The sequence below is a fragment of the Chlorocebus sabaeus genome, chromosome 8 (genome assembly GCF_047675955.1).
Source record: "Chlorocebus sabaeus isolate Y175 chromosome 8, mChlSab1.0.hap1, whole genome shotgun sequence".
In the NCBI taxonomy this organism is placed as follows: domain Eukaryota; kingdom Metazoa; phylum Chordata; class Mammalia; order Primates; family Cercopithecidae; genus Chlorocebus; species Chlorocebus sabaeus.
In genome coordinates, this window is record NC_132911.1 from 33,346,303 (window position 1) to 33,371,192 (window position 24,890).

Consider the following 24,890-nt stretch of genomic DNA (forward strand, 5'->3'; position numbering starts at 1 on the left):
AATTCTAGTTCTCTCATTATTTCCACTACATCTGCGGTGACTTCCTTCATTGAACTCTTGAACCCCTCAAAGTCATTCATAAGAGGTGGAATCAACTTCTCTCAAACTATCATTAATGTTGCCTTTTTTACCTTTTCCCATGAATGCAAATGTTCTTTATAGCATCTAGAATGGTCAATCCTTTCCAGGGTTTCAATATACTTTTCTCAGATCCATCAGGAGAAATCACTCTCTATGGCAGCTGTAGCCCTAAAAAATGTATTTCTTAAATAAGAAGACTTGAGAGTCAAAATTACTCCTTGATCCATAGACTGCAGAACATATGTCATTTTAGCAGGCATGGAAACAACATCAATCTCCTTGTACATCTCCATCAGAGTTGTTGGGTGACCAGATGCATTGTCAGTGTGCAGTAATATTTTGAAAGGAATCTTTTTTCTAGACAGTAGATCTGAACAGTGGGCTTAAAATATTCAGTTAATGATGCTGTAAACAGACGTGCTGTCATCCAGGATTTGTTTTTTGATTTGTCGAGCACAGGCAGAGAAGATTTAGCATAAACTTTTTCTTTTTTGAGATAGGATCCTGCTCTGTTGCACAGGCTGGAGTTCACTGGCTCAATCATGGCTCACTGCAGCCTTGACCTCCCAGGTTCAAATGATCCTCCCACTTCAGCCTCCTAACTAGCTGGGATGACAGACCATGCCTGAAAATTTCACCATGCCTGAAAATTTTTTTGTTGTATTTTTTGTAGAGATGGGGTTTCACTATGTTGCACAGGCTGGTCTTGAACTCCTGGGTTCAAGCAATCCTCCTGCCTTGGCTTCCCAAAGTGCTGTGACTACAAACATGAGCCACCACACCCTGCTGACTCAGCATAATTCTTAAAGGCCGTAGGCTTTTTGGAATGGTAAATGAGCATTGGCTTTAGCTTAAAGTCACCAGCTTCCTGAGCCCCTAACAAGAGAGTTAGCCTGTCCTCCCCATTAAAGCTTTGAAGGCAAGCATCGAATTCACTCTATGAAAGTCCTGGATGACATCTTCTTCCAATAGAAGGCTGTTTTGTCTACACTGACAGTCTGTTCTTAGTGTAGCCACTTTCATCAATGATCTTAGCTAGATTTTCTGGATAACTTGCCACAGTCTCTATATCAGCACTTGTTACTTCATCTTGCACTTTTATGTCATGCAGATGACTTATTTCTTTAAATCTCACGAACCAAAGTCTGCTAGCTTCCAACTTTTCTTCTGCAGCTTCCTCACCTCTCTCAGGCTTCATCTAATTGAAAGGAATTAGGGCCTTGCTCTGGACTTGGCTTTGGCTTAAGATAATGGTGCATCTGGTTTGATCTTCTCTATCCAGACCACTCCAACTTTCTCCATATCAGCAATAAGACTGTTTTTCTTTCTTATCATTTGTAGGTTCGCTGGATTAGCACTTTTCATTTCCTTTCAGAACTTTTCATTTGCATTCCCAACTTTGCTAGCTGTTGACATGCCTTCCTTAATAAGCCTAATCATTTATTTCTAGTTTCTGATTTAAAGTGAGAGATGTGAAACTCTTCCTTTCATTTGAACACTTTGAGGTCATTGTAGGGTTATCAATTAACCTAATTTTAATATTGTTATGTCTCAGGGAATAAGGAGGCCTGAAGAGATGGAGAGGATGGGAGAATGGCTGGTCAGTGGAGCTGTCAAAGCACGCAAAGTATTTATGGATTAAGTTAGATGTCTTCAATTGACATGGTTTGTGGTGCCCCAAAACAACTATGATAGTAACATCAAAGATCAATGATCACAGATCACCCTAATAGATATAACAACGAGAAAGTATGAAATATTGTGAGAATTATCACAACATGACACATAAACACGAAATGGGCACATGCTGTTAGAAAAATGGCGCTCATTAACTTGCTTAATGCAGGATGGCCACAAACCTTCAATATTTAAAAACTCTTATTACCTGTGAAGTGTATGTAATACAGTGAAGCACAATCAAATGAGATGTGCCTGTAGAGGACTCCAGATTTCTACATCGAGGGATTCCTTTCTATTCTTTAGTCTTTTAAGAGTATTTAAAACTGAACATTGTATGATGAGTCTTTTACCAGACCTTTAGGTGTGGCTCAAAAAATACCAAAAGTACACATAGCATTTATTCATTTGTTTTTAGCTCTTTAAAGGTTACTGTTTGCAAGTTTTTGATCTATCAGTGATATCTTTATGTATCAATATCAAATATTATGAGCCTATTATGTGTCAGATACTTTGTACATATCCATCCTTCCTAAATCCACACATCTTAGTTATTATTATTCCCATGTAGTGGATATGTCATAGACAGGGGTGCTAAAGATGTCATATATGTATTTTTAAAATCAAATCAATCTGACTCCATGTACCCTTGTCCCACTAAGTCAATCTGTCATCATTAGGATTCTCTTTTCAACCCCTTCCCTATGACAGTACAAATGTCAGAAGGGTCTTACTCAAACAGAGGCTTTGGAGAAAGCCATTTGGTTTTCTGCCCATCCTGGTCACAGCTCATTTGCTCATTCTATAAGTCCACATTTTTTTTTTTTTTTGAGGCAGAGTCTTGCTCTGTTGTCCAGGATCCAGTGCAGTGGCACCATCTGGGCTTACTGCAACCTCTGCCTTTTGAGTTCAAGCGATTCTTCTCCCTCAGCCTCCTGAGTAGCTGGGATTACAGGCACATACCACCATGCCTAGCTAACTTTTGTATTTTTAGTAGAGATGGGGTTTTGACACGTTGGCCAGGCTAATCTTGAACTCCTGGCCTCAAGTGATCCTTCTGCTTTGGCCTCCCAAAGAGCTGAGATTACAGTCTTGAGCCACTGTCCCTGGCCCCATATGTTTTTTTTTTTTTTTTTTCTTTTTTTTTTAAAGGCATCCTTGTCAAGACTGAGAACAAAAGTACTTAAGGTCACTTCTCTCTGTGATATCATCCAGCCATCACCTTTTTTACACTGCAGTCTCCTAGGGATCCTGCCAGGTTAGTTTTTTATGAAAACAAAGCCAAGAAGAAAAGCTGTCTTCAGGTATCATAAATAAGGTCAGGGAGACCTTGCCACCTTCTTTGAATGGGAAGAATAAAATGCAATGATAAAACAAAACAAAAAAGTGAAAGCATCCTGCCACATCCCATTTAGAGTAGTTACTCTACCCTTTTAGAGTCATCAGATAATTTGCCAAAGTCATTGTGGTGGGAATGATCATGATTCTCCGAAGATGTCCACATTCGAATCCCCAGAAGCTGTGATTTTTACTTTACATGACATGAAGGAACTCGTGGATGTGCTTAATGGAAGAATATCCTGGATTATTTGAGTGGATTCAGTTTCATCTCATGAGTTCTTAAAAGTAGAACATGAGTCGGATATGAGTGAGGACTAAACCATCCATGTGGCTGGCTTTGAAGATGCAGGGAGGGAGCTATGAGTCAAAGAACGTGGCAGCCTCCAGAAGCTGTGAATAGCCCTTAGCTACAGTCAACAAGAAAACTGGGACCTACAACCACAAAGAACTGAGCTCTGCCAACGATCTGAATGAGGAAGAAAATGGATCCTCCCCTTGAACTCTCAGAAAAGAAAACAGCTTTGCTGATACCTTAATTTTAGCTCAGTGAGTCTGTAGGTATGACCCGAAGAACTGTAAGCTTATACATTTGTGTTGTTTAAACCGTGGAGTTTGTGATAATTTGTTACAGCAGCAATAGCCAATATAGTCACAAAGTTAATAAAAGCCAAGCTTGCACTCCAGATCTGTCATAGTCTAAAGTCCATGCTCTCTGTATGATGTTATATTTCATCTATTTAAAGTATTCCCAGGTCCAGCGCTATCTTACACAAAGTTAAATTAGAAAATGGAAAATGTGGATTTTTTCTTCTGAAAATGACCTATTGTTGTAACAGCAATAGATCTTATTCAGAGTCAGATAATACATACAAATACAAAAAGAAAGTAAAAGCCCCCAGAAATCCAGAATCTAAAAATCAAGGTTAACAATATTTTCACAAACATCCTTTCAGAAAATTTGCTTCATGTGTATATATGATATTTATACTTTTATATATGTTTCTGTAATTGCTTTTTTGATGAGACAATTTTTCATAGATATCATTGTGTCAGTAAATATAGATCAACAGCATTATTTTAGGTGACTGAGTAATATTCTATTGTATGGATGATTCATAATTGATTTAAGCAATTCTTATAAATGGACGCTAATGTTGCTTCCAATACTTAGCTCTTATAAACAAAACTGTGATTAATGTCTTTTTATCTTACCTTTCTTGTTTGAATATCACATTAAGGTAATTGCAAAATGGGGATATTCACAGTATGCATAAATTATACTTTTATATATTTTGAAAAAACTGACTTCCAGGCAGGTTTTATAACTTACATTCTCAGCAATACTGTGCAAGTGAGTCAATGTTTTCACAAGCTCATCAATGTTAGGTTCTGTTAATCTTTGTGATGTTTGTCTACCTGATAAGCAAATAAATAATAAATTTTTTTTTGACTTTTTTGTTATTTAACAATTGACTTTAAAAAATGTTTATTGGTTATTTGTGTGTCTTCCTTTGTGGGCTTATTATGAGAAATTGATATAGCATAGTGTAAAAGTGTAGACTTTTTTGAATGACTGTTTCATTTGCTAGTTGTGCAATTTTTGAACAAGTTATTTAAATGATCCAAACCTCAGTTTTTCTACCTATGATATAGGCATAATATTATATACTTCCTAAAGTTACTGAAAAAAATGAAAATAGATAATTTAGGTAAAACTCTTAGCCTGGGATGCAATGAAGTGTTTCATAAATATTTGTTATTGTTAATGAGATATTTTGTTTTATACATTTTAATTTGCAAAAATTTAAGAGCTCTTTAATTATTAAGGCTATTTATCCTTTGATATTAACGTTGCAAAATGTTTTGTGTGAGTCTATTTTAAACCACTAGAAATGGAGAAGAAAATATGGATACAGTCCTAGAAATACAGGTACTTAAATTCTTTCAAAAAAATGAATCAGTGGCAGGGCATGGTGGTTCACACCTGTAATCCCAGCACTTTGGGAGGCTGAGGTGGGTGGATCACCTGAGGTCAGGAGGTCAAGACCAGCCTAGCCAATATGGTGAAATCCCATCTCTACTAAAAATACAAAAATTAGCCAGGTGTGGTGGTGTGTGCCTGTAGTCCCAGCTACTCGGGAGGCTGAGGCACAATCACTTGAACCTGGGAGGCGGAGGTTGTAGTGAGCCGAGATTGTGCCATTGCACTCTAGCCTGGGCGACAGAGTGAGATTCTATCTCAAAAAAAAAAAAAAAAAAAAAAAAAAAAAATCAGCGTATTATGGCTCCGATCTAGTCCTACAGAAGGCATTTCATCGGAAAAAAACCGTAGAGAATCTCCAAAAGGTCCAGTTGTACTTGGCTGTTCTGATTTCTATGTTGTCATTTGCCACTGGCTGAGGTTGTTCAATCTCAGGGACTGACTACAGCTGTAGGGTTTTTAGCTTATAACAAAGACAGGAATGGGGAACTCACAGTTAATTTCAGCCCCCATTTGGCCAGTGCTTCATTTGCTGGCAAGGCCCTGACCAACTTTTCCAAACCTGGTGTTGGGGGTTGCACACTGTCATCACTTAATTTTGTTTGTTTTTTGAGACAGGGTTGGCTTTGTTGTTCAAGCTGGAGTACAGTGGCGTGATCATAGTTCACTGTGGCTTCAACCTCCTGGGCTCAAGTGGTTTTCCTGCCTCAGCCTCTGAAGTAGCTGGGACTACAGAAGCATGCTGCCACACCTGGCTAATTTTAAATATTTTGTAGAGACAGAGTCTTGCCATGTTGCCCAGGCTGGTCTTGAACTCCTGGGCTTAAGCCATCCTCCCAATCTGGCTTTCCAAAATGCTGGCATTATAGGCTTGAGCCACTGCACCCAGCCACTGACATCACTTAAGCTCTATTTAAAAATCAACCCTTACTCTTACTCCTCCCCGGCCTCGTGGGACCCTTTCATGAGCATTGATATCGCAGCCCTAAATTCTAGGTTTTTAGTAGGGAGGAGCCCTGCCTCTGACAGCCCCTCCCTCAGCCATACAGAGGGGCATGGAGTTCTGGTTAACATTTATTTCTCTTTGCTATGATCTGGCTCCGTCTTCCTCCTCAGAGGGGTCAATGCCCTGCCCCCTTCCCTTGCTCAGACTTTTCCTGGAATCATCAGCTTTCTTCCTCTTGACTGACTGATTTGGGGCCCAGCCTGCCAGCTGCTGACGGAGGAGTGATTCGTTGATTCATGTTAACAACTATTAATAGGGCTCATTATTTCCCAGGAAACCGACAAGATGATGCTCCTCCTTGTCTTCTGTTTTGGGGGTACAATTGATTCCTCCTCACCACGTTAAGTGGCAGCCATTTAAATCATATTGATGTCTACCATTCAAAGTGATGCCTCTGATGTCTTGCGTGGTAACAAATTAAATATGGGAGCTGGAATCCTGAACATGCCATTTACCTATTTTCAGGCACAAGGTGGAGCTTATTGTAAAGAGTGAGGCACTGGGGTTTTTTTATTTTGAGGCATAGATGTGTGAATATAGTCTGTGTGGAGTTTCACAGATAAGTGTCTATGTGTCTGACTTCTGCCTGGGTATGCATTAATTTTTCCCCCTTGTCAGTCACTAAAGTCTGAATTTCTCTGTTTATCACTAACTTTAAAATATATCCCCAGTGCCTCAGTAGAGTTAATCAGAGGACCTTATAAGTTCTGGTGATTTCTGGACTCTTCCAGAAGAATGCTGAACTGTTTTAAGTGTATGCATTGGGTGGGTAGGATTGACAGGCAGGTGAGAGAGAATAGGAAATTAACATGGACTTGGGAGGAGACAACATAAGATTCAAGATTAATTACCTCTGGCTGGGCAAAGTGGTTCATGCCTGTAATCTCAGCACTTTGGGAGGATGAGGAGGGAGAACTGCTTGAGGCTAGGAGTTCAAGGTCAGCCTGGGCAACATAGCAAGACCCTGTCTGTACTAAAAATTTTAAAATTACCCAAGCTTGGTGGCACATGCCTATAGGCCCAGCTAGGGAAGCTGGGGTGGGAGGATTGCTTGAGCCCAGGAGTTCGAGGTTGCAGTGAGCTATGATTGCACCAGTGTACTCCAGCCTGGGTGACAGCATGAGACCCTGTCTCTTACCAAAAAAAAGATCAGTTACCTCCAAAAAGAGATGGGACTAACATGAAGCAAGCCACCTCGTAGATAGCAGTGCAGCACGAACTAGTGGGATGTTGGACTATTGTGGTTTGCCTGTTGTTTCTTTTTTATTAAAAACAAAACAAAACAAAAAAAACCATTGTTCTTTTCTTCCACCCTGGCCAGTATGCTTGTAAGAGGGGACATTGGTGGTGGATCTTCTCTTCTGATACTGTGACTCCTCAAGTCTCCCGCTGGGATCCTGAGCCCTGTGACTGGTCAGAAAGACTGCGTGGAAGCCGGTGGTCCTGCCCTAGGATGTGCACGTCTTTCTGTGTGTCTGCTGGAGGATGCTTGCTTGTCTGTGTGTGCATGTGTATTTCTGTACAGGTGCATTTCAGAATGTTTGCGGCTTGTCTGGGAGTTGCTGATTTGCTAAGTGTGGTGCAAAGCCACAAGGGAGAAAAAACTTTCCTAAGGACGGATTTGTAATGGCTTCACAAAGTGGATGGGAGTGAAATAAGACAGCTGGGAGAAGCAGCTTATGCAGTGATTGCTTCCCGTGCACCCCTTAAGTGAGTCGGCAGCCTGAGCTTCAGTGAGTGGCGCATCTGATTGATTGATTTAACATTACAGCCTCCGAAAATTGTGGAGGAGCTGTAATTGTTGCTGGAGGTGGCTGTCAGCTTCACGCTGAGTGAGTGACTGGTGTCTGAGAGATCCCTGGGGCCCTCTCGCTGGCCCTGTGTGAGGGGTTCCCTTCATGCTTCACCGGCACTACTGTTGCTTGGTGGACTCGTCGGCAACCACTGGGTTTAAGGGCTTTGGAGGCTGATGTGCAGGCAACACACACACAAACACACGTGGGTGCACACAATCACACAGGCACAGGCACATCACATCTGTTTCAGTTTTTGTTAAAATGACCTGGAAAATGGTCTCATTAGACATCTGCCTTTACTGCCTTTTACCTTTATTTCCCTGGCCATAGGGAAATTGGGTCATAGGGTCGCAGGGAAGTTAAGTCAAGCCCGATACTTGAGCACAGCAAGATGATGACTTTTTGTTGTTGTTGGTTTTTTTTTTTTTTTTTTTTTTTTGAGATAAGGTCTCACTCTGTTGTCCAGGTTGGAGTGCAGTGGCATGATCACAGCTCACTGTATCCTCAAGGCTCAGGTGATCCTCCCATCTCAGCCTCCTGAGTAGTTGGGACCACAGACACACACCTCCGTGCTCGGCAAATTTTTAATTTTTTTGCAGAGACAGGGTCTTGACATGTTACCTGGGCTGATCTCAAACTCCTGGGCTCAAGTAATCCTCCTGCTTCGGCCTTCCAAAATGCTAGGATTATAGGTGTGAACCACTGGCACTGACTAGATCTTGGCCATCTGTATAGTTTGGCATATTTGGAGTTGACTCACAGTGTAGGAGCAAGGATAAGGACACCATTTGTTTAGCTATCTATTTATTTGAGCAGAGTCACAGAAAGAGTCCCTGACACAGGGACTAGCAGGGAGGGAGCAAAGGGTGTTCCACACAAAGGAATGAGGTGCAGACAAGCAGGAAGTGTATGCACCTGCAGAGGACCTTACAGGACAGATAAAGGTGGGACAGTCAAGGAAGCCATTTTGAATTGTTCCTAGAGTCCCACTATTTTCTCAGGAAGTAGCTGCTGAGTAATGTGAATCCAAGACCATTGGTCCTTAAACTCCCTTAAGCTGATGAATGATATTCCATTATTTTGCCTCTTGGTTTAGGGTTTTGGATGCTTTAAAATTCAAATATCCCAGGGGGAGGAAGTATTTTCATTTTTTTCCCCACTCATTTACACCTTTCTGGAAGTTGGCTTATTAGATCTTCTCCCTAGAACATGTTTTGAGTGGGTGAGGACAAGTGGGTGGTAGATGTAATGAGGAATCTGCAGGAGTGAATTAGCTTGTTCTCTAGGGGGATTGATAGGGTAATTCATCATCTAACTGACTGTGTTTTCTGGTAACTATGGCTGTTCTCTGGAGGGGTAGCAAATGTGGTTGAGTGGACATGGGATGGATGATCCTCATAAAGAGTAACCAACCGGACATGGTGGCTCATGTCTATAATCCTGACACTTTGGAAGGCTCAGGCAGGAGGATCGCTCGAGTCCAGGAGTTCAAGATCAGCTTGGGCAACAAAGTGAGACCCCTATCTCCACAAAAAATTTACAAATTAGCTGGGCGTAGTGGTTCGTGCCTATAGTCCCATCTACTTGGGAGTCTGAGGTGGGAGGATCCCTTGAGCTGTGATCCCAGGAGTTTTTGAGGCCACAGTGTGCTGTGATCACACCTCTTCACTCCAACCTGGGTGACAGAGTGAGACCCTGTCTCAAAAAAAAAAAAAAAAAAAGAAGTAACAAAATACATATATGCTTCCTTTAATCTCAATTTCTTTTGGATTTGTTCCATTGCATGGGGAAACTGAGGGCCTAGGAAATGCTTCAGAATGACTCTTGCTAAACATGGCCTGAACAATTTCAGGCCAATGACATTGATAAATGACACATTCCTCAGGGCAGGCTCATCCTCAGGGCAGGGTCCCAGGTCGCATGTGAGATGTGTGGTCTGTGCTTTCAGCATGCCATCTACTCCCACTCCTCCTCCTATGCCACTTTCCTGCAAACCCCTAATCTTCTCCAAACCTCCTTCAGTGGCAGCCTTCCCTACTTCCCTCGCTAATGTGATAGCGATTTCATCCTTTAAGTCGGTCAGGACCAACACCTGGACATTCACTGCTTCAGGAGGTCCTGGGATATACACTTCCAGAGGACCTTGGGGTTCTACCCTCAGCCTCCAGACACACGGTGTCTGAAGACCACACCTCCACCATGGTCACCATGATTCATCTACTGTCACCTCTTGCCTGGATCACTACAAAGGCTTCTGAGAAGTTCTCCTGCTTCTTCCACCCCTGTCCCCATAGACTAGCATCTGTTCTTAGCACCACAGCCAGAGTGATCTGTGTAAATCATAATCCGGGTTGTGCCACTTCTCAGGCTCCCAACCTGGCAACAGTTCCCTATTTCAAGGGCGAAACCAGGTCCTTAGAGTGGCCCGCAAGGCTCTACACGACCGAACCCTTAAACCCTAGTTCCTCCTTCCTTCCATTCAATTTTCCTTGCGTACTCAGCTCCCTGTTCTTCCTGGAGCAGCTCGGGATGTGTTTCTATGCTCCTACCCTGGATCCTTTGCTGTAGCTGTACCCTTCGCCTAGAAATTTCTCCAAGACATCTGCTTGGCTCCCTCCCTCACTCCTTCCACTCCGCTCAGATGCTATCTTCTTGGTTAACATTTCCCTGACCATCCTATTTAAGACATAATCTCCCCTCCTATCCCCACCCCTACCGTGCCTCACCTTTTCTTTCTCTTTCTTCCTTTTCTTTCCTTTCTTTTCCTCCCTTTCCCTTTCCCCTTCCTTCCTTCCTTGCTTCCTCCTTCCTTCCATGCTTTTTTTTTTTTTTTTTTTTTCCAGCCTCTCGCTCTGTTGCCCAGGCTGGAGTGCAGTGCTGTGATCTGGGCTCACTGCAACTTCTGCTTCCTGGGTTCAAGCAAATCTCCTGCCTCAGCCTCCCCAGTAGGTGGGACTACAGGCGCACATCACCATACCTGGGTATTTTTTTTTCTTTTGTATTTTTAGTACAAATAGGGTTTCCCTGTGTTGGCCAGGCTGGTCTCGAACTCCTGACTTCAAGTGATCTGCCCACCTCAGCCTCCCAAAGTGTTGGAATTACAGGCGTGAGTCACTGCGCCATGGAATGTGTTACCTTTTAATGCATAACTTACCTAATTAGTATGTTAATATTTCATTATCTGTCTCCCTCCACCAGAATGGAAGTTCTATGAACTCCTCCTTTGGTCAGTAATGTACTCTGAATACCTCGAAGAGCAGTTGGCATACCATAGGTGCTCAGCGTATATTTGTTGCTTGCTTTTTGATAAATTCTCTCTCTTAGTTAACTGCCCCTGTCTTAAAAAATTTTCATCTGGCCGAGCGCGATGGCTCACACCTGTAACCCTAACACCTTGGGAGGCTGAGGCAGGCAGATCTCTTGAGCCTGGAGGTTCAAGACCAGTCTAAGCAACATAGTGATACCTCATCTCTACAAAATATTAAAAAAAAATTAGCTGGGTGTGGTAACACACACCTCTAGTCCCAGCTACTCAGCAGGCTGAGGTGGGAGGATCACTTGAACTCAGGAGTTTGAGGCTGCAGTGAGCCACGATTGTGCCACTGTACTCAAGCTTGGGCAAGAGAGTGAGACCCTGTCTCAGAAAAAAAAAAAAAGAGAAAAGAAAAGAGAAATTCTCATATGACAACTCATTCTGGCCTTCCAAATGAAACCTGCCTTCCCAGGCAGTGCCTTATTCTTCTAGGTATTTTCAGTTCCTATCAATCCTTTTAGAAAAACTGACACTGCTGTGTTTTGTTCTCTTAGGACTCTGTTTCTAAGTAGATTGTGTAACTCAGTCTATGCTAAACTGTTATTATTTATTTTTTCCTTGGACATATTTATAGTACAATATAGTTTGGCCCTAAAAACAAATGTTCTCTTCCCAGGAGTCATTTACCATTTGACTTTCAGGTTTCTAGCAGGCCATGGGGCAGACAATTTTCAAGGGTGAAAGAGCGAGCTTATATCTCAAGTAGGTAGCATGGGTGGTGTGGTCTGGGTTAGCCCTGTCTGCCTCAGAACAGCAGTCAAGAATCCTTGTCCCCAGTCACTGCCCCAAATTCTATATGCTATTTTTCTATTATTAATTAAAGAAATATGGACTATGTGTCTCTATGTATTACTTCATTTTAACCAATGCCACATTTCCGTGTGGGAGATATTATCATCCTCATTTTATAGATAGTATCCCCAAGGGCCAGAGAAGCCAAGTAACTTGCCCAAGTGTGCTAGCAGGTGACCAAGACTGTGATAGGGATTACAGTTCATATCATATATTTTCAGTCCAAGTTTAATGCTCTCAAAAAAAAAAGCATCCCCCCTTTTTTTTCTTTAAGAGACAGGGTCTTGCTTTGTCGTTCAGGCTGGAATGCAGTGGTATGATCATGGGGGTCACTATAACTTCAAAATCCTGCTTTGGTCTCTTGGGAATCCTCCTGCTTTGTTGTCTTGGGAAGCCAGGACTACAGGTGTGCACTACTATGCCTGTGATTTTAAAAATTTTTTGTAGGGATAGGGTCTTGCCACGTTGCCCAGGCTGGTCTCCAACTCCTGGCCTCAAGTGATCCTCCCACCTCAGCCTTCCAAAATATTTGGATTACAGGCATGAGCCACCGTGCCTGGCCAAGACTTCATTTTTTTGGGCAGTTGTAGGTTCATAGCAAAAGCGAGTGGAAAGTACTGAGAGTTCCCATAGTCGTTGCACACCCACAACCTCCCCTACTATCACCATCCTTCACCAGAATGGTGCCTGTTACAGGGATGAACCTAACTATTATTATTGCCCAGAGTCCATAGTTCACATAAGGGCTTGCTCTTGGTGTCATTTATTCTATGGGCTTTAACACATGTACAGTGATATCCATCCATCACTGTAGTATCATACGGGGTAGTTTCACTGTCCTAAAAATCCTCTGTGCTCTGCCTATTCATTCTCCCTCTCCCTTAACCCTGGGAAACCACTGAGCTTTTTACTGTCTTCATAGCTTTTCCTTTTTCAGAAAGTGATATAGCTGAAATCATACAGTACACAGACTTTTCAGATTCACTTTCTTCACTTAGTCATATGCATTTAATGCACATTTTAATACAGCAGATTCCTCTTGGGTTCAAAAAAATTACCCTCTATGATCCAGAATCAGAATGCAATTAAACATTACTAATTTTATTATTGTAATGTATTTGTTTAATGGACATTTATAAGATGCCTAATTATAGCTGATATATATAATACATAGCTGCACATATAATATGATTCCATTCATTCTGACTTCCCTCCCCCAGCCCTCAACCTTTTGTAAAGATGGACCCCCTCCTAAGTCCATAGCAACAGGACTCTGAGCTGGTGACTCCCTTATAAGTAATGAGGGGTAAATGTAAGATAAACAAGATGGGGAAAAGAAGCCAGAGAGAGGGAGGGGACTGCAGACACAGGGACATGGTGACCTCCCATTATCCAAAGCTGTTTCTCTAACACAATTTTGTGCTACGACCGCCTGCTGTCTACAGTCTGCACACTGCCTTCACTCTTCCTAATTAAAGCCAGCAGGCTAGGATGGAAAAAATAATCTGAAGCCAAGAGGGTGGGGTAGGGAGAAAGCAATAGCTTCTTTTCTTTTTTGTGGGGAGATTCTGAGCTTGTTCTAGGCTAGGTGAAGCTGCCCCAAAGGACATACCCAGGAAATTAAAACCCAGGGTGGTCAAAGGTATCATTTGAATTTACTGCATTCCATTTTGCTGAGGCCTCTGGACTGTGGCTCAGCATGCTGGAAGAAAGGGAATGACAGATGAGGGAAACTTAGACTTTGTCAGGCTGACATGAGACATGAGAGTCTGCATGACATGAGAGTCTGCATGACTCTCTCCTGGCCCTAACTATTCGTGGAGTCTCAATGGGAGGAAATAGGTATTCAGGAATAACTGCATTTGCCATTACTCTCCTTTCTTTTGTCTACTAGACTACTCAGTGGTCTTAAATTTTGGTGGACATCCAATCACCTGTGTATTAGTACATTCTCTCACTGCTATAAAGAACTACCTGAAACTGGGTAATTTATAAAGAGATGAGGTGTAATTGACTCACAGTTCTGCAGGCTGTACAGGAGGCCTGGTTGGGGAGGCCTCAGGAAACTTACAATTATGGCACAAAGGCGAAGGGGATGCAAGCACATCTTCACATGGCAGCAGGAGAGAGAATGAAGGGGTAAGTGCTACACACTTTTAAACAACCAGATCTTGTGACAACTTACTCACTATCATGAGAACAGCAAGGGGGAAAACTGCCCCTGTGAGTCAATCACCTCCCACCAGGTCCCTTTCACAACACTGGGGATTACAATTCAACATGAGATTTGGGTAGGGACACAGACCCAAACCATATCAACCTGGAAGACTGATTAAAACACAGATGGTCAGGACCCACCCCAGAGTTTCTTTTTTTTTCTTTTTTTTTTAGATGGAGTCTCACTCAGTCACACCCAGGCTGGAGTGCAAAGACGCGATCTCAACTCACTGCAACCTCCACCTCCTGGGTTCAAGTGATTCTCCTGCCTCAGCCTCCTGAATAGCCAGGATTACAGGCACCTGCCATCATGCCTGGCTAATTTTTGTATTTTTGTAGAGATGGGGTTTCACCATGTTGGCCAGGCTGGTCTTGATCAGGTCTGAGGTCTGAGGTCAAGATCTCCTGACCTCAGGATCCACCCGCCATGGCTTCCCAAAGTGCTGGGATTACAGGCACGAGCCACTGCACCCGGCTTCACCCCAGGGTTTCTGATTCAGTAGAATCAGGGTGGGTTTCAAGAATGTGCATTTCTAACAAGCTCCCAGGCGATGCTGACGCTGGTGGTCTGGGATCACACTTTGAGAACCAGTGCTCTGGTTCACACTTTGAGAACCAGCTGTTCCCAAACCTTCCCATGTATGGGCCTTCAGAATCATCCATTATTTGATTTTTTTGGTTGGCATTCACAATACATGTAGCTGAAGTGTGCTTGCAAGAGAGAGAAGGTTTTCAGTGCAGGGCATTCTGAGCTAACATGATCCCTCTGTCAGCAGGCAGTGATACATCCATCCACAAAGCCCAGGGTGAGGGAGTTAAGCTCCTTTTAAATCATGTTGGATTGGGACAGGCGTGGTGGCCCATGCCTATAGTTCCAGCTACTCGGGAGGCTGAGGCAGGAGGATGGCTTGAGCTCAGGAGTTCTGGGCTGTAGTGCACTATGCCTAATGGGTGCCCATACTAAGTTTGACATAAATATGGTGATCTCCCGGGAGTGGGGGGCCACCAGGTTGCCTAAGGAAGGGTGAACTGGCTCAAGCTGAAAACGGAGCAGGTGAAAACTCTCACGCTGATCAGTAGTGGGATCACACATGTAAATAGCCACTGCACCCCAGCCTGGGCAAGCCACAAAAAACCAAAACAACACAAAATGTTGGATTGGGGAACAAGGAGATTGGGGTTGAACCTATTTCCACTATGGGATAGCAGAAAGAGCGTGTGTGGTTAGAGAGTTAGTCAGGTTTGTTCCATTCAATTCCTAGCTCTGCCTCTTATGGTGAAGTAGCATTGAATGTGTTATTTCACTCATTTGTGCTTCCATTTCCTATTTGTAATTTTTTTTTTTTTTTTTTTTTTTTTGAGACGGAGTCTCGCTGTGTTGCCCAGGCCGGAGTGCAGTGGTGCGATCTCGGCTCACTGCAAGCTCCACCTCCCGGGCTAATGCCATTCTCCTGCCTCAGCCTCCCGAGTAGCTGGGACTACAGGCACCCAACACGATGCCCAGCTAATTTTTTGTATTTTTAGTAGAGACAGGGTTTCACCGTGTTAGCCAGGATGGTCTTGATCTTCTGACCTTGTGATCCACCCACCTCGGCCTCCTAAAGTGCTGGGATTACAGGCTTGAGCCACCACGCCTGGCCCCTATTTGTAAATTTTATTTGTTCCACAAATATTTATTAAGCACATACTGTCCTTCCAGCTTCTGGGGATACAGTGGGTAAGAGCACACAGTCTCTGCCTCATGGAACTTATACTGTGGTCCCAGTTGCTTGGGAGGCTTAAGCAAGAGGATTGTTTGAGCCTAGGAGTTTGAGGCTGCAGTGAGCCATGATTGCACCATTGCACTCCAGCCTGGGTGACAGTGAGACCTTGTCTCAAAAACAAACAAATAAACAAACAAACCCTCCCTGCATTTGTATCCCCTAAATCTACAACAAACAAACAAAAACTAAAAGTACCTTAAAAAAAGAATATCTTACCATAATTTATGAGATTTTTAAGGGAATGGTTTGTCTTTTCTCCCTGAGCTGTTCATGGTCTCATCTCTAAGATATAAATGACACATCATTTGACTCTTTCCTTTGACCAGATTTGATGGAGAGAACAAGGTAAAAGCATTGAGGGGAGGGTGGAAGAAGAAAACAGTTCCATACTTTGCACACTCGTAGGGAAAGGGCATGGATTTTGCTGCAAACAGGCTCAACGTTGAATTCTAGTAACTCCACTTAAACTTTGAGCAAATTGTTTAAGCTTTCTTTGTCATCCATGAAATGAAAATACCACTACTACTAATACCTATTTTGTAGGCCAGGAATGGTGGTTCATGTCCGTAATCCCAACACTTTGAGAGATTTGAGGTGGGAGGATTACTTGAGGTCAGGAGTTCAAGACCAGTCTGGTCAACATGGTGAAACCTTGTCTCTACAAAAATTACTAAAATTAGCTGGGCATGGTGGCAGGTGCCTGTAATCCCAGCTACTTCGGAGGCTGAGGCAAGAGACTCACTTGAATTCGACAGGTGGACGTCGCAGTGAGCTGAGATCATGCCACTGCACAATCTGGGTGACAGAGTGATACTCTTTTCTCCAAATTACACCCCAAAAAGCAAAAAACACAAAAACCTATTTTACAAAGCCATAGTAGAAGAATGAATAAGTTCTGGTCTGAAGTATCTACTCAATAAATACTTATTATTTGGCATGTTGTTTAGTGCCTTTTTCTTACCACTTTCCTCTCTGTTGATTCCTCTCTGCTCAGGTGAAAAATTTCTCTGCTGTCTGGGCTTCACCTTTTAGGGAAGAAAGATATAAGATATTATGCTAATTTGCATTAAGGTTTGGGGCACCATAAGTCACACAGTACCTTTCCCATGAATGTTGCATTTTAAAAGGGAGTATCCCATGGAGAAGGTGATGTTTAACACACAAGCTGGAATTTCAGGCTTCTACAGCAAAACTAATTTGAAGTGATGGTGGGCAGAGGAGCTTTACTAGTATAGGTCAAAACACCTCTCAAGATCACTGATTTTGTTCTCATTCTTCTCATTCCTGGATCCTAGGTGGTGGGTATTTGCACTGTCTTTAATTGCCATACTCATAGGGTCGAGGGAGGCCTTTTTATCTGTGGAGTCAGGCAGGCAAAACTCTTCCTGGGCCTTAACAGGTTTTATTAGTTTCTGCCCAGTCATTTGGTGGTGTTGGTGCTGGAGGCAGTATGTGTATTTGTAGTTGTTTATTACTCTAGTGGTAGAAATGGGGGCTATGGGCCATGGTGAAGTGGTTGGGCAGGGAAGGCTCCAGAAAGGAGACATTTGGGCTGTCTTTGAAGGAAGAACTGGAGTACAGCGGGCTGGAAGGACATTTTGGGCAGAAGGAGGAGCACGAACAAAGACATTTACTAAGAAAGCATCCCTTGGGATGGAGGGGAGGGCTGGAGTGTCTGCAAAGCTGCTGACCTCTGGCCCTGGAGGGTTCCCATCCCCACCCCGTCCATTTCATGGCCTTCCAAACCACTGTGCGGTCAGCAATTCATTGTCTTGAAGGACAAACGCATTGCCCTTTCTTTACTTTAATGCTGCATTCTTTAGGTGTCGGGTCCCACACAGCCAAGGCTTGGGGACTCTGTCTGTCCACGCACACCTTTTTGAGAGGCAAACGTAACCTTTTTGGTCCCTGGGTGACTAACCTCTGTGATTGTTTTGCTCATTTGCTATAAATGACTATCTCTACCACTTGGTTAATTATGTGATTACAGCAGCCAGTGACAAGGAGAAAATTAAAAATCCATGCTGCATTTTCCATAACACTTTATTGCTCTATGCAAAAGAGGGCAAATGCAATTTAGCTGAGCTGCGGTGAACAAGAGCTGCTTCCTTCTCCTTGTTTCAGCCCCTCCCTCGTCCTCCCTTGGAGAGAAGCTGTGTTAGCAGATGACTAAAGCTGGGAAGAGAGCAGGTGTGGAAGGAAACATAAATTACCATTATCCCTGACAATTCTGGACAGTGCCACCCACTGAGCAGCAACTCAGCCATTTTCCCCTGATTTCAGGAAAGGCCAGTAAGTTGTGGGCTTCTGCTAAGTGCATTAATATAGAACAAGGTTTCAGCTTGGGCTCCATATTTGATCTTTATTTCTTTATCATGTCCTGCTATAGTTGTGTCTCTTCTGAAAAATCCAAGATACAGAAAGGGGAGGCACTGCTAATATGGAGCGAGTACAGTTCTTGGAGCCAAGACACCTGAGTTCTTGGAGTCAAGATATTCTGCCACTACGCCAACATTCAAATTCAGGAAATACAGACAATGCCACAAAGATACTCCTCGAGAAGAGCAACTCCAAGACACATAATTGTCAGATTCACCAAAGTTGAAATGAAGGAAAAAATGTTAAGGGCAGCCAGAGAGAAAGGTCGGGTTATACACAAAGGGAAGCCCATCAGACTAACAGCAGAACTCTCGGCAGAAACTCTGCAAGCCAGAAGAGAGTGGGGGACAATGTTCAACATTCTCAAAGAAAAGAATTTTCAACCCAGAATTTCATATCCAGCCAAACTAAGTTTCATCAGTGAAGGAGAAATAAAATCCTTTACAGACAAGCAAATGCTTAGAGATTTTGTCACCACCAGGCCTGCCCTAGAAGAGATCCTGAAGGAAGCACTAAACATCGAAAGGAACAACAGGTACCAGCCATTGCAAAAACATGTCAAAATGTAAAGTCCATTGATGCTAGGAAGAAACTGCATCAACTAGCGAGCAAAATAACCAGCTAATATCAAATGACAGGATCAAGTTCACACGTAACAATATTAACCTTAAATGTAAATGGACTAAATGGTCCAATTAAAAGACACAGACTGGCAAATTGGATAAAGAGTCAAGACCCATCAGTTTGCTGTATTCAGGAGACCCATCTCACATGCAGAGACACACATAGGCTCAAAGTAAAGGGAAGGAGGAAGATCTACCAAGCAAATGGAAAACAAAAAAAAGCAGGGGTTGCAATCTTAGTCTCTGATAAAACAGACTTTAAACCATCAAAGATCAAAAGAGACAAAGAAGGCCATTACATAATGGTAAAGGGATCAATTCATCAGGAAGAGCTAACTATCCTAAATATATATACACCTAATACAGGAGCACCCAGATTCATAAAGCAAGTCCTTAGAGACGTACAAAGAGACTTAGACTCCCATACAATAATAATGGGAGACTTTAACACCCCACTGTCAACATTAGACAGATCAACGAGACAGAAAGTTAACAAGGATATCCAGGAATTGAACTCAACTCTGCACCAAGCAGACCTAATAGACATCTATAGAACTCTCCACTCCAAATCAACAGAATATACATTCTTCTCAGCAACACATTGCACTTATTCCAAAATTGACCACATAGTTGAAGTAAAGCACTGCTCAGCAAATGTAAAAGAACAGAAATTATAACAAACTGTCTCTTAGACCACAATGCAATCAAACTAGAACTCAGGACTAAGAAAATCAATCAAAACCGCTCAACTACATGGAAACTGAACAACCTGCTCCTGAATGACTACTGGGTACATAATGAAATAAAGGCAGAAATAAAGATGTTCTTTGAAACCAATGAGAACAAAGATACAACATACCAGAATCTCTGGAACATATTTAAAGCAGTGTGTAGAGGGAAATTTATAGCACTAAATGCCCACAAGAGAAAGCAGGAAAGATCTAAAATCGACACCCTAACATCACAATTAAAAGAACTAGAGAAGCAAGAGCAAACACATTCAAAAGCTAACAGAAGGCAAGAAACAACTAAAATCAGAGCAGAACTGAAGGAGCTAGAGACACAAAAAATCCTCCAAAAAATCAATGAATCCAGGAGCTGGTGTTTTGAAAAGATCAACAAAATTGATAGATCGCTAGCAAGACTAATAAAGAGGAAAAGAGAGAATCATCAAATAGACACAATAAAAAATGATAAAGGGGATATCACTACTGACCCCACAGAAATACAAACTACCATCAGAGAATACTATAAACACCTCTATGCAAATAAACTAGAAAACCTAGAAGAAATGGATAATTTCCTGGACAATTACACTCTCCCAAGACTAAACCAGGAAGAAGTTGAATCCCTGAATAGACCAATAGCAGGTTCTGAAATCGAGGCAATAATTAATAACCTACCAACCAAAAAAAGTCCAGGACCAGATGGATTCACAGCTGAATTATACCAGAGGTACAAGGAGGAGTTGGTACCATTCCTTCTGAAACTATTCCAATCCCAATACAAAAAGAGGGAATCCTCCCTAACTCATTTTATGAGGCCAACATCATCCTGATACCAAAGCCTGACAGAGATACAACAAAAAAAGAGAATTTTAGACCAATGTCCCTGATGAACATCAATGCAAAAATCCTCAATAAAATACTGGCAAACCGAATCCAGCAGCACATCAAAAAGCTTATCCACCATGATCAAGTGGGCTTCATCCCTGGGACACAAGGCTGGTTCAACATATGCAAATCAGTAAACGTAGTCCAGCATATAAACAGAACCAAAGACAAAAACCACATGATTATCTCAACAGATGCAGAAAAGGCCTTTGACAAAATTCAACAGCCCTTCATGCTAAAAACTCTCAATAAATTTGGTATCGATGGAACATATCTCAAAATAATAAGAGCTATTTATGACAAACCCACAGCCAATAGCATACTGAATGGGCAAAAACTGGAAGCATTCCCTTTGAAAACTGGCACAAGATAGGGATGCCCTCTCTCACCACGCCTATTCAACATAGTGTTGGAAGTTCTGGCTAAGGCAATCAGGCAAGAGAAAGAAATCAAGGGTATTCAGTTAGGAAAAGAAGTCAAATTGTCCCTGTTTGCAGATGACATGATTGTATATTTAGAAAACCCCATTGTCTCAGCCCAAAATCTCCTTAAGCTGATAAGCAACTTCAGCAAAGTCTCAGGATACAAAATTAATGTGCAAAAATCACAAGCATTCTTATACACCAGTAACAGACAAATAGAGAGTCAAATCATGAATGAACTCCCATTCACAATAGCTTCAAAGGGAATAAAACACCTAGGAATCCAACTTACAAGGGATGTAAAGGACCTCTTCAAGGAGAACTACAAACCACTGCTCAGTGAAATCAAAGAGGACACAAACAAATGGAAGAACAAATGTTAGACCTAAAACCATAAAAACCCTAGAAGAAAACCTAGGTAATACCATTCAGGACATAGGCCTGGGCAAGGACTTCATGTCTAAACATCAAAAGCAACGGCAACAAATGCCAAAATTGACAAATGGGATCTAATTAAACTAAAGAGCTTCTGCACAGCAAAAGAAACTACCATCAGAGTGAACAGGCAACCTACAGAATGGGAGAACATTTTTGCAATCTACTCATCTGACAAAGGGCTAATATCCAGAACCTACAAAGAACTCAATCAATTCACAAGAAAAAAACAAACAACCCCATCAAAAAGTGGGCAAAGGATATGAACAGACACTTCTCAAAAGAAATGTAAATTAAGTTTCAACATATGATTTTTGGGGGACACATTCAGACCATCGCATATGGCACAGTAAATTAATATAAGGTGGCTAATTGAGGTATAAAGAGGTATTGCTTGTGAATAGAAGAGGTAATTTCAGCAGACAGGTTCAGGAAATGTAACACTCCTTTTGAGTCTTGAATTATGTCTGGAGTTCCAAAAAATGCAGGAATAAGGGAAATGAACAATGAAGCACAGTTGAAAAGGGTAAGTTGTGCTCGAGAGGTGACAAATTATCTAGTTTGACTCTAGAGTACTTGGGGGCTAGAAGTGTTAGAAGGGGTTGGAGTGTTTTGGGGCAGAGAAAAAGCTATGATGGGAACTAGGTAACTGACATCACTGTCTGCCTACTTGCTCCAGCCACACATCTTGATGTAATCTCTTAAGTCTTTCATTCTTCTTTTTCCTTTGCCTCCCACACGTGATCCTAGAGTAGATTCTGTAGAATCCTACCCCTCTTGCATATCATGCCTCCGTTCATGTCTTTCCATCTCTCTTGCTGTCACTCTGGTCCAGGCCACCTCCACATCTCACTTGAAATCTGCAGGGGCTTCCAACTGAGTTCCCTGCCTCGTCCCTTGCCCCAGTCCAATCTCTTCTTCTTAGGGTAGCTGACCCATTTAGGCTGAATATCACATTAGCTTGCTTCGTTTCTTTCCTTTTCTTTTTTTTTTCTGGTTGTTAACACTTCCAACAAGGCAGAAATGAGTAACGGGAAAGTGGAACTTGCTGTGGATACGGCCACAGGACCACCCTTTTGTTCCTGTTGGGATGCCTGGGTCGGTTTCACAGGTCGCCTCTCAGTCCTGCAGGCTGAACCCGTCTGTCTGGGCGCCCCGCGCTGCCTGCCTCCTGGGCACTCTGGGGCGACATGCATGGATGAGTGCTTGTCTAAGGTTCGGTTCGTGCGGTGAGGAGTCTGCACCAAAAATGCTCCATCAGTGAGGGAGAGTCCTCCCCGGGAAGGGCTCCTGTGCCCCCCATTCTAGGCACTTCGAGACTTTCTGCAGGAAGTGCTGTCCTTGAGTCATTCTGTTTTGTCCCGAGGCTGCTGCGAGGAGCGGGACAGGTGGGCACATGCTGAAGAGTGGGGACATGTGAGACGGCTTCAGTCCAGGCACAGTCACAGGTCCCGCCGCCCTACTTTCCCTGACCCGAGAAGAGCAGCCCCCAGCAGGCTGCGGGCACAGTCCCGGCTCACTCACGGCCTGGAGCGCAATGCAGGGCCTCAGCACTCCGTCTTAATTTTCACCTTTGTTCCCTCCTGCTTTCCAGCTTTGGAGTCCTTGTCAAGAGGGATTCGAACCCCAAGGTTATAAACACGACACTTGCATTCCCTTCCAATCCTTCATGGTTTTCTGTTTTACACACAAAGCTTACAAACTTTACTTTTTCCAACTGGAAAACCAGTCTTTCCAACATTTTTTAAAAAACAAATTATCCTTTTATCATATGCTGAAAGCCTTACCCATAACAAGCCCACTTCTGCGTTTGACTCTGTTCACTGACCCTTCATTTACTTCCTAAACGGACCCTTTTGGTAACTTACAGTGAAGAGGTGGCTTTAATAAATGTATTCTCCAGAAAGCTCCAGAACCTTTGCGTGGGTCAGGGTGAGAGGTGCTGCCACGATGTAAACAAAACAGAATAGCTGAGTCCTCCAGGTAGGCGCCAGGTGCGATCTGCACAGACCGCGTGTGTGGGAAACGGAGTCAGAGGTGCATCCTCAAAATGCATCCGCCCGTCTCCGGCCGAGCACACAGGCCCCAGGGCCCGGCGGACAGGGCTAGTCCTAGCGTACGCACGCCACTTCCTGGGCTTGGGGGGTGGTACGCCAGAGGCTGCCCATAGCAGGAAGTCCCCGCAGAGGCCAGGGCCTCTTTTTCCACTTGGCGGAGACCACAGAAGGTAGCCAGGGGACAGCATCAGAGCCTGGGGACCGGCAGGGGTGCCCAAGGGCACAGCAGCTGCAGGCCATTGGCAAGGCCAGAAGATGGTGAGTGGAAAGCCGGGGGCGCGTGGAGAGACCCCGAGAAGGGGCTCTTCAGCTGGGAGCCCCGCATTTACTGTTTGTGTTTCATCTGGCGATGTTGAAACCAGGTTTTTGTCTGGACCTCCAAGAGCTTTCATCTCCCTGGCCAGCATCTTCCGCTCCAGAGGGCCCAGGTACTGGTGGTGCCGGAAGACGCCCTCCAAGGTGCGGACCTGCTTGGTGGTGAAGGCTGTGTGGACACAGGGGGCCCGCCAGGGGGTTTGGCTTCTTAAGCCAGCCACGGCCCTCTCCGGCGCAGGCAGATTTGAGGACCGAGCCTCCTTGATGCTGACGGCGTGAGGGGGCTGCCGTGTGCTGTATGTCTGGCTCGGTCCAGGGAGGCTCCCCGGGGAGACATCAGTAGGCCTGTGGGTGTGGGTCAGCCATGGGCAGCTGCTCTGGGAGAGCCAGTCCATGGAGCCAAAGCTGGAGGCCTGCTGCCGGCCACGAGGTGGGGAGGAGGAGGGACGCATGGCGGTCAGGTGGGTCTGAGGGAAGGCCGGGCGGGGCTGGCCAGGCACAGGACCCACCACCTGCTGCCTTTCTTAAAACCTGCTAATGGTTTCTCATCATACGTGGGGTTAAAAATCCATGGGCCATAAGGCCTACGTGGTCCAGACTCTCCAACCTCGTCTCACACCATTCTCTCCCTTGTTCCTGACGCTCTACCCACCCTGCTCTTCATAGTTCCATCGGGCCTTTGCCTTGGCTGGTTCCTTTGCTTAACGTAGTCATCCCCTAGAGGGTCATGTTGCTTGCTTCTCGTTATTCAGGTCTCCGTTTAAATGTCTCGTGCTCAGATGCTCTTCCTAGTCACCCATAGTAGAGTGGTCTCCCACCCCCGTCATTCTCTAGCGCTGCTTTATTTTCTTCATAGCACTTGACTCCATTTGAAATTTTCTGTTTGCTTGCTTAATTTGTCTCCCTTCTACAAAGAAATTAGGAATCTTGACTAATTTCTGATCTCTTGATTTTCCCAGTGTCTCCCATGCTTGACATTTAATTGATATTTACTGAATAAAAAGGCAAAGCTGGAGTGGCAGGCTGAGGCTAAATTTTGGAATGCTTGGGTGCATTGCTAAGGAGCCTGGACTTCACTG

The 24,890-nt window shown here is 43.6% G+C and overlaps 1 pseudogene; it reads right to left on the reverse strand.

Moving 5' to 3' along the window:
* Nucleotides 1-23,470: 23,470 nt before the first annotated feature.
* LOC103215606 (homeobox protein VENTX pseudogene) lies at nucleotides 23,471-24,528 on the reverse strand (annotated as a pseudogene).
* Between the last annotated feature and the right edge of the window lie 362 nt (nucleotides 24,529-24,890).